We start from the raw sequence: 14,226 nt of genomic DNA, 5'->3' as shown, positions 1-14,226 counted from the left end.
TATCTGGCAACAGAAGTCAGTAATCTTTTTCCCCCAAACTAATAAGGTGAAAAAATTCTAAACATCTGCAACATTTAAGTGTCATAAGATTTTTCTGTATACCAGAAGAGAAACTTAAGAGTAAAGAGCAACATTCAAACCAGGCAAAATAAAACCTAAATTTAGTATTTAGGGATATATACTTAGCTAACAATACTATCCAAGAAAAATAAGAAAGTAATTACTTTGAAAGTTAGGGGAGTGGTTATCATTAAAGCAGGGGTCCCCAGCCCCCAGGCTGCCTTGTACCAATCTGTGGCCTGTTAGGAACTGGGCCACACAGCAGGAGGTGAACAGTGGGTGAGCGAGCATTACTGCCTGAGCTCTGCCTCCTGTCAGATCAGCAGCAGCATTAGATTCACATAGGAGCACGAACCCTATTGTGAACTTCACATGCAAGGGATCTAACTTGTGCACTCCTTATGAGAATCTAAAGCCTGATGATCTGAGGTGGAAGAGTTTCATGCCTAAACCACTCCCCACAACACCCACCCACCCCCACTCTCAACCCCATCCATGGAAAAACTGTCTTCCACGAAACCAGTCCCTGGTGCCAAAAAAGGTTGGGGACTGCTGCTTTAAAGGGTTATCATTTTCAGGGGTTGAGAACTTCTGAGGCAGTTTTCTGTTTTGTTCCTCAGTGGTGGTTAAAATCTACCTTGTTAAAAATACATTAAATTTAATGAATGATTCATTGAACTGTTTAACTTTCAGTATTTTTTTGTTAGTTACATTATATTTCACAGTACAAATGAAAAGTAAAAGGCAGCTAAACAGAGAACTCCACCTAACCCAACAATCTATACACTTAGGTAGGCTGGTTCCTGTTACTTGCCGAGGCTTTTTAGAACCATCCAATTATCTATTTACAAAATGTCCCTTTGAAAGCTCCAAACCATTATACTAACACTCACTTAATTTTTTATGAGGGGAAATGATCATGATCCATATACTCAGATTCTTTAAAAAATAGCATTCCTAAAAAATAAGAAATATACTGTATCTTTTCAGTTTTACATATGAGAAATTTTATAATTGTAGGAAGACCCAACATAATCACAGCAGAAAATAAAATAACGTTTTTTGCCTATTAATAAAAAAAAACACTGATTTTCCAGAAAACCTCAATTTTTAAAAATTTTTCAACAAAAGTAATTTATCAATGAATACATAAACATGACTTAATTATAAAGCTTGGCCAAATAAATTCAGATATCAGAGAAAAGAATCCTCCCTCAGACTTAGAGTCCTACATTTTGATTCTAGAAAATAAACTAACAATTGGGATGAAGGCATTGTTTTCATTAATTTGTCATAATTTTATTTAGAGTATTTCTTGTCCTTCAAAAAAAATGGAGAAAACATTTGGACACTTCACCAAAAAAACGCACAAATGGCCAACATGCATACAAAAAGACGTTCAATATTATGAATCTTATCTTCCTAGTCTTTAAAATAAAAGTTTTAAAGAGGAGGAAGGAGCAAAAGAAATTCAACAGATATTCTAGAGAAGACTCTTTAAAGTCCAATAAAGCACATGAAAAAATGTTCAACATCATCAGTCATCAAGGAAATGCAATTAAAACCACAAACAGATACTACTACACCTCCATTAGAAAGGATGATCATAAAGAGGCTGACCATATAAGTGTTGGCAGGGGTGTGGAGAAAATGAAACCCTCCTACATGGCTAGTGGTGGGAATGTAATATGCCACAATCACTTACAGCAGTCTGACAGTTTCTTACGAAGTTAGGAATGCACCTACCATATGACCCAGCAATCCAACTCCTAGGTATTGACCCAAAAGAAATGAAAACAGGCTCCCAACACAATGGCTGACTAGACAGGTGGAATAGCTACCACCAAGGGACCAAGACGATGAGTGCACTCCTAATAGATCTTCAGAGGGAAGGCACAGAGACTGGATGGAGGGAAGACACAGAAGCCAGGCTGAAGGTGGGAACCTTGCACAGGGCTACCATGTACCAGGACTCATTCATAGCCCCCAGTGACTCTGGGGGGCAACGGGTGAGTTGAACTGGCAAGGAGCAATCCACTCTCCTGAAGGGTCTCCAGAATCCCAGCAGGAGGAGACCCCTCAACCACCACGGACACTTGAGTTGACAGGGAGAGCTGCTTAGAGAAGTGGTAGGAGCAGCACACCAGCTGATGTGGAGCCTAGAAGGTTTGGTGCAGGAGAGTCTGTAGCAGAGCATGGCCAGTGAAGGCCATCACCCTAGGCTTGACTTGCTCCCATAAGAGACTTGAGCCCTAGGGGAACTGCTGGACCTGAACTCTGCAGGGTTGTCTTGCCTATCAAACAAGGCCAGTCTGACCTGACCATCCTTGGTCTGTGGCCACTCCCAGGGCTGCAGTCTGGTGGAGTCTGCTTGCAGGGCAGCACTGGATGCCCTGGGGTCCTGTATCATAGCTCCTGCACTGGAGGACCTGCCTAACAGGGAGAGAGCTCCAGTGGGGTGGCCCCCAAAACCATGCACAAGCCTGCCACTCCCTCCACACACTGCAGCTTCCCCTGGGCCCATGGCAACCCCCCCCCCTCCTCCACCCCGCACATTGCTTTGCTGATGTAGATGTGTGCAGCAAGGTTTTGCTTTCCTTGCCCCAGCAGCATGTGACTATGCATGCACCCTGCCCTGCCACTGTGGGAGTGCAGTCCATCCCCGTCTCCCCACTGACCACCATTGCAGTGCAAGCCATGGCGAGCACAGAGCCAGCCAACCTTGCCCCTGGAAGTACCTCACCCTTGCACCAACACTGCCAGGAAGTGAAGCCAGGCACAAAGAACAGCACACCTTCCCCCACCCTGAGCAACCATCCCTGCCTACAGCACACAGAGAAAGCATAAAGACCTGTACCCACCAGCACCACCACACCAGTGCCAACACCACCAACAGCACAACCACCCACACAGTCACCAGCAGGGATTCCTGCTACCCCGCCAGCCACATTGCCTCTGCCACTGTGGTGAACACTCACATGAAGGCAGGCACCCTGGCACCCACTAGCACCCTGCCATAGCCAACGGACATGCACAAGGCCACACTGTGTGATATGGTTTGGCTGTGTCCCCACCCAAATCTCATCTTCCCACATGTTGTGGGAGGGACCTAGTGGGAGTTCATTGAATCATAAGGGCAGTTTCCTCATACTGTTCTCATGGAAGTGAATACATCTCACAAGATCTAATGGTTTTATAAAGGGAAACCCCTTTCACTTGGTTTTCGTTCCCTCTTGTCTACCACCATGTAAGACGTTCCTTTCACCTTCTGCCATAATTGTGAGTCCCTGCAAAGCCACATGGAACTGTGAGTCCATTAAACCTCTTTTTCTTTATAAATTACTGAGTCAAGGGTATGCCTTTATCAGCAGCCTAAGAACACACTAATACACTGCCACTGCTGCTGGCACATGCAAATGAGGATACATCCAGCTGCCACTGCACTACAAAATGCTTTGGCTGACACCACCCATTGGAGAGTAGTGACCAGCAGTCCAGGAGCACCTCAGCCCCCTAGAACAGTGGATTCCTAACCTTAAGGTACCAAAGAACAAAGTTGGGGTCTGATACAAGTCCCACAGAGTTGAAGCACACAGTCCAGGAGGAGTTGGGAGCTGAGTGGTGGTACCCTAAAATCTTCCAGAAACAAAGCCAGTTGGCTGACTCCACCTTATACCACAATCAAACCCTCAAGGTCATCAAATAAGATAAAAGAAAAACACTCTACCCAAAGGTTAGCAAATTCAAAGACTGAAGGAACATGAGCCCACAAAGATGAGAAAGAACCAGCAAAAGAACACTGACAACTCAAAAAGCCCAAGTGCCTTCTTTCTTCCAAAGAACCGAACCATCTCTCCAGCAAGGGTTCTGAACTAGGCTGAGATAGCTGAAATGACAGAATAGAATTCAGAATATGCGTAGGAATGAAGATCATTGAGATGCAAGAGTATGTTGAAAACCAATCCAAGGAAGCTAAGAATCACAATAAAACAATGCAGGAGCTGACAGACAAAATAGTCAGTACACAAAGAAACCAATCAACCTGATACAGCTGAAAAATATACAAGAATTTCATAATGCAATCACAAGTATTAACAGCAGAATAGACCAAGTGGAGCAAAGAATCTCAGTGCCTGAAGACTGACTTTCTGAAATAAGACAGAAATAAGACAGTCGGACAAAAATAGAGAAAAAAGAATAGAAAGAAACAAAACCTCCGAGAAATAAGGGATTATGTAAAGAGACTAAATCTACAACTCACTAGTGTACCTGAAAGAGATGGAGAGATGGTAACCAACATGGAAAACATATTTCTGAATATCGTCCATGAGAACCTCCCCAACCTAATCAGAGAGGCCAACATTCCCCAACCTATCATTAATGGGTTCTGTCACCCATGAGAACTTCCCCAACCTAGCTAGAGAGGCCTAGCAGAGAACCCGAGTAAGATATTTCACAAGAAGATCATCCCAAAGACACATAATCATAGGATTCTACAAGGTCAAAATGAAAGAAAAAATGTTACAGGCAGCTAAAAAGGTCAGGTCACCTACAAAGGGAAGCCCATCAGACTAACAGCAGACATCTCAGCAGAAACCATAAAAGCCAGAACAGGTTAGGGAACAGTATTCAATGTTCTTAAAGAAAATAAATTCCAACCCAAAATTTGATATGCAGCCAAACTAAGCTTCATAAGTGAAGGAGAAATAAGAGATATATATATATATATATATATATATATATATATATTTTTTTTTTTTTTTTTTTTTTTTTTTTTTTTTGAGATAGTCTCGCTCTGTCGCCCAGGCTGGAGTGCAGTGGCGCCATCTTGGCTCACTGCAACCTCTGCCTCCCGGGCTCAAGTGATTCTCCTGCCTCAGCCTCCTGAGTAGCTGGGATTACAGGCACCTGCCACCATGCCCAGCTAATTTTTTTATTTTCAGTAGGGACAGGGTTTCACCATGTTGGCCAGGCTGATCTTGAACGCCAGACCTCAAGTGATCCTCCCACCTCAGCCTCCCAAAGTGCTGGGATTACAGATGTAAGCGACAGCATCCGGCCTGAGAAGATTCTTTTCAGACAAGCAAAAGCCGAGGAAAATGGTTACCATGCAACCTGCCTTGGAAGAGCTCCTGAAAGAAGCACTAAATATGGAAAGGAAACAATGTTACCAGCCACTAGGAAAACACACTGAAGTACACAGACCAGTGACACTATAAAAGAACTACAGAAACAAGTCTGCATAATAACTAGCTAACATCCCCAACTCATTCTATGAGGCCAGTATCATTCTGATACAAAAACTTGGCAGAGACAAAATGAAAAATTTAAGGCCAATATCCTTTATGAATATCAACACAAAAGTCTTCAACAAAATACAGGCAAATCAAATCCAGCAGCATATCAAAAAGCATATCAAAAAGCAGGCTTTATACCTGGGAATGAAAGGGTGGTTCAACATATGCAAATCAGAAATTTGAGGCCAGGTGCAGTTGCTCACACCTGTAGTCTTAGCACTTTGGGAGACCAAGGCAAGAGGACTGCCTGAGCTCAGGGGTTTGAGACTAGCCTGGGCAACATGGCAAAACCCCATCTCTACTAAAAATACAAGAAATTAACCGGGAGTGGTGGTGCACACCTGTAGTCTCAACTACTCGAGAAGCTAAAGCACGAGAATTGCTTAAACCCGGGAGGTGGCGGTTGCAGCAATCCCAGATAGCACCACTGAACTCCAGGCTGGGTGACAGAGCACGACTCTGTCTCAAAAAAAAAAAAAAAAAAATTGATTCATCACATATACAGAACTAAAGACAAAAACCACATAATTACTTCAATACATGCAACATTGAATTTCTGTGGGACCTGGCAAAATGCACCTCTGATTTCATTCAGGTACAATGCATCAGCACAGAATTTCCTTTTTCTTTTTCTTTTCTTTTGAAGAAAATAATATCAAATAAATTTTTTTATTTTTATTATTGTACTTTAAGGTCTGGGGTACATGTGCACAACATGCAGGTTTGTTACATAGGTATACATGTGCCATGGTGGTTTGCTGCACTCATGCACTCGTCATTTACATTAGGTATTTCTCCTAATGCTATCCCTCCCCCGGTCCCCACCCCACAACAAGTCCTGGTGTGTGATGTTCCCTGCCCTGTGTCCATGTGTTCTCATTGTTCGACCCCCACTAATAAGTAAGAACATGCAGTGTTTGGTTTTCTCTTCCTGTGTTACTTTTGTGAGAATGATGGTTTCCAGTTTCATCCATGCTCTGGCAAAGGACATGAAATCATCCTTTTTTATGGCTGCATAGTATTGCATGGTGTATATGTGCTACATTTTCTTTATCCAGTCTATCACTGATGTGCATTTGGGTTGGTTCCAAGTCTTTGCTATTGTGAATAGTGCTGCAATAAACATACATGTGCATGTGTCTTTATAGCAGAATGATTTATAACCCTTTGAGTATATACCTAGTAATGGGACTGCTAGGTCAAATGGCATTTCTAGTTCTACATCCTTAAGGAATCACCACACTATTTCCACAATGGTTGAACTAATTTACACTCCCACCAACAGTGTAAAAGTGTTCCTATTTCTCCACATCCTCTCCAGCATCTGTTGTTTCCTGACTTTTTAATGATCGCCATTCTAACTGGCGTGAGATGGTATCTCATTGTGGTTTTAATTTGCATTTCTCAAATGACCAGTGATGATGAGCATTTTTTTTCAGAAGTTTGTTGGCTGCATAAATGTCTTCTCTTGAGAAGTGTCTTTTCATACCCTTTGCCCACCTTTTGATGGTGTTCTTTTTTTTTCTTGTAAATTTGTTTAAGTTCTTGGTAGATTCTGGGTATTAGCCCTTTGTCAGATGGATAGATTGCAAAAATTTTCTCCCATTCCATAGGTTGCCTGTTCACTCTTCTGATAGTTTCTTTTGCCATGCAAAAACTCTTTAGTTTAATTAGATCCCATTTGTCTATTTTGGCTTTTGTTGCCATTGCTTTTGGTGTTTTAGTCATGAAATCTTTGCCCATGCCTATGTACTGAATGGTACTGCCTAGGTTTTCTTCTAGGGTTTTTATGATATTAGGTCTTACATTTAAGTCTTTAATCCATCTTGAGATAATTTTTGTATAAGGTGTAAGGAAGGAGTCCAGTTTCAGCTCTCGGCATATGGCTAGCCAGTTTACCCAACACCATTTATTAAATAGGGAATCCTTTCCCCGTTGCTTTTGCCAGGTTTGTCGAAGATCAGATGGTTGTAGATGTGTGGTGTTATTTCTGAGGTCTCTGTTCTGTTCCATTGGTCTATATCTCTGTTTTGGTACCAGTACCATGATGCTTTGGTTACTGTAGCCTTGCAGTATAGTTTGAAGTCAGGTAGCATGATGCCTCCAGCTTTGTTCTTTTTGCTTAGGATAGTCTTGGCAATGTGGGCTCTTTTTCGGTTCCATATGAACTTTAAAGTAATTTTTTTCCAATTCTGTGAAGAAAGTCAGTGGTAGCTTGATGGAGATAGCACTGAATCTATAACTTTGGGCAGTATGGCCATTTTCACAATATTGATTCTTCCTACCCATGAGCATGGAATGTTTTTCCATTTGTTCGTGTCCTCTTTTATTTCCTGGAGCAGTGGTTTGTAGTTCTCCTTGAAGAGATCCTTCACATCCTGCGTAAGTTGGATTCCTAGGTATTTTATTCTCTTTGTAGCAATTATGAACTGGAGTTCACTCATGATTTGGCTCTCTGTTTGTCTGTTACTGGTGTAGAGGAATGCTTGTGATTTTTGCACACTGATTTTGTATCCTGAGACTTTGCTGAAGTTGCTTATCAGATTAAGGAGATTTGGGGCTGAGACGATGGGGTTTCCTAAACATACAATCATGTCATCTGCACGCAAAGACAATTTGACTTCCTCTTTTCCTATCTGACTATCCTTTATTTCTTTCTCTTGCCTGACTGCCCTGGCCAGAACCTCCAATACTATGCTGAATAGGAGTGGTGAGAGAGGGCATCGTTGTCTTGTGCTGGTTTTCAAAGGGAATGCTTCCAGCTTTTGCCGATTCAGTATGATATTGGCTGTGGCTTTGTCATAAATAGTTCTTATTATTTTGAGACACGTTCCATCAATGCCTAGTTTATTGAGAGTTTTTAGCATGAAGGGCTGTTGAATTTGTCGAAGGCCTTTTCTGCATCTATTGAGATGATCATGCGGTTTTTGTCGTTGGTTCTGTTTATGTGATGGATTACATTTATTGATTTGTATATGTTGAACCAGCCTTGCATCCCAGGGATGAAGCAGACTTGATTATGGTGGATAAGCTTTTTGATGTGCTGCTAGATTCGGTTTGCCCATGTTTTATTGAGGATTTTCACGTTGATTTCATCAGAGATATTGGCCTAAAATTTTCTTTTTCTGTTGTGCTTCTGCCTGGTTTTGGTATCAGGATGATACTGGACTCATAAAATGAGTTAAGGAGATTTCCCTCTTTTTCTGTTGATTGGAATAGTTTCAGAAGGAATGGTGCCAGCTCCTCTTTGTATTATCTCTGATAGAATTCAGCTGTGAATCCATCTGGTCCTAGACTTTTTTGGTTGTCAGGCTATTAGTTATCACCTCAATTTCAGGGACTGTTATTGGTCTATTCAGAGATTCAATTTCTTCCTGGTTTAGTCTTGGGAGGGTATATTTGTCCAGGAATTTATTCATTTCTTCTAGATTTTTTAGTTTATTTGCATAGAGTTGTTTATAGTATTCTCTGATGGTAGTTTGTATTTCTGTGGGATCAGTGGTAATATACCCTTTCTCATTTTTTATTGCATCTATTTGATTCTTCTCTCTTTTCCTCTTTATTAGTCTGGCTAGCAATCTGTCTATTTTGTTGATCTTTTCAAAAAACCAGCTCCTGGATTCACTGATTGTTTTTGAAGAGTTTTTTCTATCTCTATCTCTTTCAGTTCTGCTCTGATCTATTTCTTGCCTTCTGCTAACTTTTGAATTTGTTTGCTCTTGCTTCTCTAGTTCTTTTAATTGTGATGCTATGGTGTCAATTTTAGATCTTTCCTCCTTTCTCTTATAGGCATTTAGTGCTATAAATTTCCCTCTACACACTGCTTTAAATGTGTCCCAGAGATTCTGGTATGTTGTGTCTTTGTTCCCATTGGTTTCAAAGAACATCTTTATTTCTGCCTTCATTCCGTTATTTACCCAGTAGTCATTCAGGAGCAGGTTGTTCAGTTTCCATGTAGTTGTGCGGTTTGAGTGAGTTTCTTAATCCTGAGTTCTAATTTGATTGCACTGTGGTCTGAGAGTTTGTTGTGATTTCTGTTCTTTTACATTTGCTGAGGAGTGTTTTACTTCCAATTATGTGGTCAATTTTGGAATAGATGTGATGTGGTGCTGAAAAGAATGTATATTCTGTTGATTTGGGGTGGAGAGTTCTGTAGATGTCTATTAAGTCTGCTTGGTCCAGAGTTGAGTTCAAGTCCTGGATATTCTTGTTAATTGTTTGTCTCATTGATCTGTCTATACTGACAGTGGGGTGTTAAACTCTCCCACTATTATTGTTTGGGAGTCTATGTCTCTTTGTAGGTCTCTAAGAACTTGCTTTATGAATCTGTGTGCTCCTGTAGTGGGTGCATATATATTTAGGATAGTTAGCTCTTCTCGTTGCATTGATCCCTTTACCATTATGTAATGCCCTTCTTTGGTTTTTTGGATCTTTGTTGGTTTAAAGTCTGTTTTATCAGAGACTAGGATTGCAATCCCTGCTTTTTTTGTTTGTTTGTTTTTGTTTTCCATTTGTCTGGTAGATCTTCCTCCATCACTTGAGGTCAAGAGATCGAGACCATCCTGGCCAACATGGTGAAACCCTGTCTCTACTAAAAATACAAAAATTAGCTGGGTGTGGTGTCGTGGGTCTGTAGTACTAGCTACTCAGGAGGCTGAGGGAGGAGAATCACTTGAACCCAGGAGGCAGAGGTTGCAGTGAGCCGAGATTGCGCCACTGTACTCCAGCCTGGTGGACAGAGCAAGACTCTGTCCCCCCAAAAAAAAAAATCATCATCCCTGAAGTCTGCCTTGGACTCTGCCTTTCCAGTACATGCATTTGTTACTTGACAACTGGTCAAATACTAAGGAAAGCAGTTTTTGAAAGAAAAGGAGTTATCTTATTCTTTGAAATTAAAAGGGGATTTTGTCTTGCACCTTAGGTACCAGCATGGCCACAGCAGGGCAGAGCACCAAGGAAGCTCTTGGGGTTGCTAATTCTAGAACGTGACCCTATGATGGCACTTTTGGCCTGATCTGAAGCAGAGGGGAGCTCACTGCCCTAAAGGTTAAGTCCCAGGCCAGGCAGCATTCACAAGAAGCCAACTAAAGAGACCTTGGGCCTTAAGGGAACATCATAGGTAGTCTGGCAGTACTCCTTGTGGCCTGGGGTAGCAATGGCTATGGAGTAAGGCTCTTCTGCTTTTGGGAAACGGAGGGAAGAGTGGGGAGGATTGCTTCTTGTCATTTGAGTGCCAGCTCAGCTGCAATACAATAGAACACCAGTGGACTTCTAAGGTTTTTGACTCTAGTCCCTGACTCCCAGACAGCACTTCTGGACTCACCAAGGGCTTGGGATATCTTGCCATCCTGAAGGAAAGGACTTGGACCTGGCTGGCTTTGTCACTTGCTGATCATAGAGCCCTGGACCCTTAAGCAAACACAGGCAGTAGCCAGGGAGTAGCGACAGCAGGCCTTGGGCGAGACCCAGGCTGTGCTGGCTTCAGGTCTGACCCAGTACAGTCACAATGCTGGTGGCCACAGGGGTGCTTAGGTCACTCCACCCCCAGCTTTAGGTGACTTAGAATAGAGACCGTATGTTTGGGAGAAAGTAAGGGAAAAGAACAAGGGTCTCTGCCTGGTAATCCAGAGAATTCTCCCAGTTCTTGTACAAGACTATCAAGACAGTACCTCTATGAGTCTGTAAGAATCACAGCATTACTGGGTTGGGGTGCACCCTAAAGCTTAGAGCATAACACCCAGCTCTTTTCCAATATCTGAAAAGCCTTCCCAAAAAGGATGGCTACAAATAAGCATAGATAGAGAAGCCTACAATAAAAACCCAACTCTTCAATGCCCAGACAATGAAGAACATATACTAGCATCAGCATCACCAAGGAAAATAATCACTGGAAGGAACAAAACTCAGTGGTAATAATAAGTACACAGAAAAACAAAGAATGTCATAACACTGTAACTGTGGTGTGTAAACTACTCTTATCCTACACAGAAAGACTATATGATAAACCAACCAAAAATAATAACTATAATAACTTTTCAAGACAGTCAATACAATACAGATATAAATAGAAACAAAAAAAAAGTTAAAAAGCAGGGGGACAAAATTAAGGCATAGAGTTTTTATTAAGTTTCATTTTGCTTGTTGTTTATGCAAAAAGTGTTATCATCAGGTTAACATAAAGGGTAATAAGATAGTATTTGCAAGCCTTATGGCAACCTCAAACCAAAATACATACAATAGATATGCAAAAAATAAAAAGCAATAAACCAAATCATATTACCAGAGAAAATCAGTTTCACTAGAGGAAGACAGGAAGGAAAGAAAAGGGAAAAAAAAAAAAAAAGAAAGAGAAGACCACAAAACAATCAGAAAACAACAAAATGGCAGGAAATAAGTTCTTACTTATCAATACTAACATTGAATATAAATGCACTAAACTCTCCAACTTAAAAACATATAGACTGGCTGAACGGATGAAAACCCATTCATCTGCTGCCTACAAGAAACACACTTCACCTGTAAAGACACACATAAACTAAAAATAAAGGGATAGAAAAATGTACTCCATGCCAATGAAAACCAAAAAAGAACAGGAGTCACTACACTTCTATGAGACAAAACAGATCTCAAGACAAAAATGATAAGAAGAGACAAATGGGTCACTATATAATGATAAAGACATCAATGCAGCAAGAGAATATAACAATTTAAAATATATAGGCACCCAACCCTGGAACACCCCGATATACCAAGGAAATAATATTAGAGCTAAAGTGAGAGATAGACTCCAATAAAATAATAGCTGGAGACTTCAGCACCCCACTTTCAGCACTGGACAGATCTTCCAGACAGAAAATCAACAAAGAAGCATCAGACTTAATCTGCACTATAGACCAAATGGATCTAATACATATTTACAGACCATTTCATCCAAGAGCTGCAGAATACACATTCTTTTTCCTCAGTACATAGATCATTCTTAAGGATAGACCATCTGCTAGGTCAATAAACAGGTCTTAAAACTTTCCAAAAAACTGAAATAATATCAAGCATCTTCTCTGATCACAATGGAAAATTAGAAATTAATAACAAGAGGAATTATAGATACTATACAAATATATGGAAATAAAACTCTATGTTCCTGAATGGCCAATGGGCCAATGAAGACATTAAGAAAGAAAACTGAAAAATTTCTTGAAACAAATGATATTGGAAACACAATATAGCAAAACATACAGGATACAGCACAAGTAATATTCAGAGGAAAGTTTATAGCTTTAAGTGCATACATCAAAAAAGAGAGAAAACTTTATTAAATAATCTAATGATACATCTTATAAAACTAAAATAGCAAGAGCAAACCAAACCCAAAATTAGAAGAGAAAAAATAAAGACAGAAAAAACAAATGAAATTGAAATTTTAAAAATACAAAAGATTAATGAAACAAAAAGTTTTTTTTTTCAAAAGTTAAAACAAAATTGACTAATCTTTAGCCAACCTAAGGAAAAAAAAAGAAAATACGAATAAATAAAATCAGAAATTAAAAAGGAGGCATTACAACTGATACTACAGAAATTCAGAGGATCATTGGTGGTTACAATGAGCAACTATATGCCAATAAATTGGAAAATCTAGAAGAAATGGACAAATCCCTGGATACATACAATCTAACAAAACTAAACCAAGAAGAAATCCAAAATCTGAACAGACCAATAACAAGCAATGAGATCAAAGCTGTAATTAAAAGAAGTCTCCCAGTAAAGGAAAGCCAATGGGTTCACTGCTAAACTCTACCAAACATTTAAATAAGAACAAATGCCAATCCTACTCAAACTATTCCAAAAAAGAGAGGAGGAGGGAATACTTCCAAACTCATTCTACATGTCCAGTATTACCCTGACACCAAAACCAAACAAAGAAACATCAAAAAAAAGAAAACTACAGGCCAGTATCTCTGATGAATATTGATGCAAAAATACTCAACAAAATAGTAGCAATCCAAATTCAACAATACATTAGAAAGATAATTCATCATAACAATGTGGGATTTATCCCTATGATGCAAAGATGGTTCAACATACAAAAACCAATCAACATAATTCACCATATCAACAGAATGAAGGATAAAAATCATATGGTCATTTCTGTTGATGCTGAAAAAGCATTTGATAAAATTCAATAGTCCTTCATAATAAAAAAAAAAACTGGGAATAAAAGGAACATGCCTCACATAATAAAAGCCATATATGACAGACCCACAGCTAGTATACTAAATAGAGAAAAAACTGAAAGCCTTCTCCCTAAGATCTGGAACACAACAAGGATGTCTACTGTCATCACTGTTATTTAACATAGTATTGGAAGTTCTAGCTAGAGCAATTAGGTAACAGAAAGACATAAAGGACATCCAAATTGGAAAGGAAGAAGTCAAATTACTCATTTGCTGATGATATGATCCAATGTTTGGAAAAACCTACAGACGCCACGAAAAAACTATTAGAAGTAATAAACAAATTCAGTAAAGTTGCAGGATACAAAATCAACATACAAAAAAATCAGTAGCATTTCTATATGCCACCAGTGAAAAACATGAAAAAAATTTAAAAACATGAAAAACATGAAAAAAAATTTAAAAACATGAAAAAAAATTTAAAAACATGAAAAAAATTTAAAAAGTAATCTCACTTACAATAATAGCCACACATAAAATTACCTAGGAATTAACCAAAGAAGGGAAATATCTCTATAATAACTATAAAACAATTATTAAAATTGTTACAATTATTTTAATAATTGTTTTATAGTTATTATAGAGATATTTCCCTTCTTTGGTTAATTCCTAGGTAATTATTAAGAAATATGCCGGGC

At 39.6% G+C, this 14,226-nt stretch overlaps 1 protein-coding gene across 6 annotated transcripts in view; it reads right to left on the bottom strand.

Annotated features, from left to right (window-relative positions):
• Positions 1 to 14,226, bottom strand: part of SENP7 (SUMO specific peptidase 7) — a 194,645-nt gene that overhangs the window by 106,466 nt on the left and 73,953 nt on the right. The gene's annotated exons all lie outside the window — the stretch shown is intronic.

The sequence above is a fragment of the Macaca thibetana genome, chromosome 2, assembly GCF_024542745.1.
Source record: "Macaca thibetana thibetana isolate TM-01 chromosome 2, ASM2454274v1, whole genome shotgun sequence".
Taxonomy (NCBI): domain Eukaryota; kingdom Metazoa; phylum Chordata; class Mammalia; order Primates; family Cercopithecidae; genus Macaca; species Macaca thibetana.
This window is presented reverse-complemented; position numbering and strand designations above follow the sequence as displayed.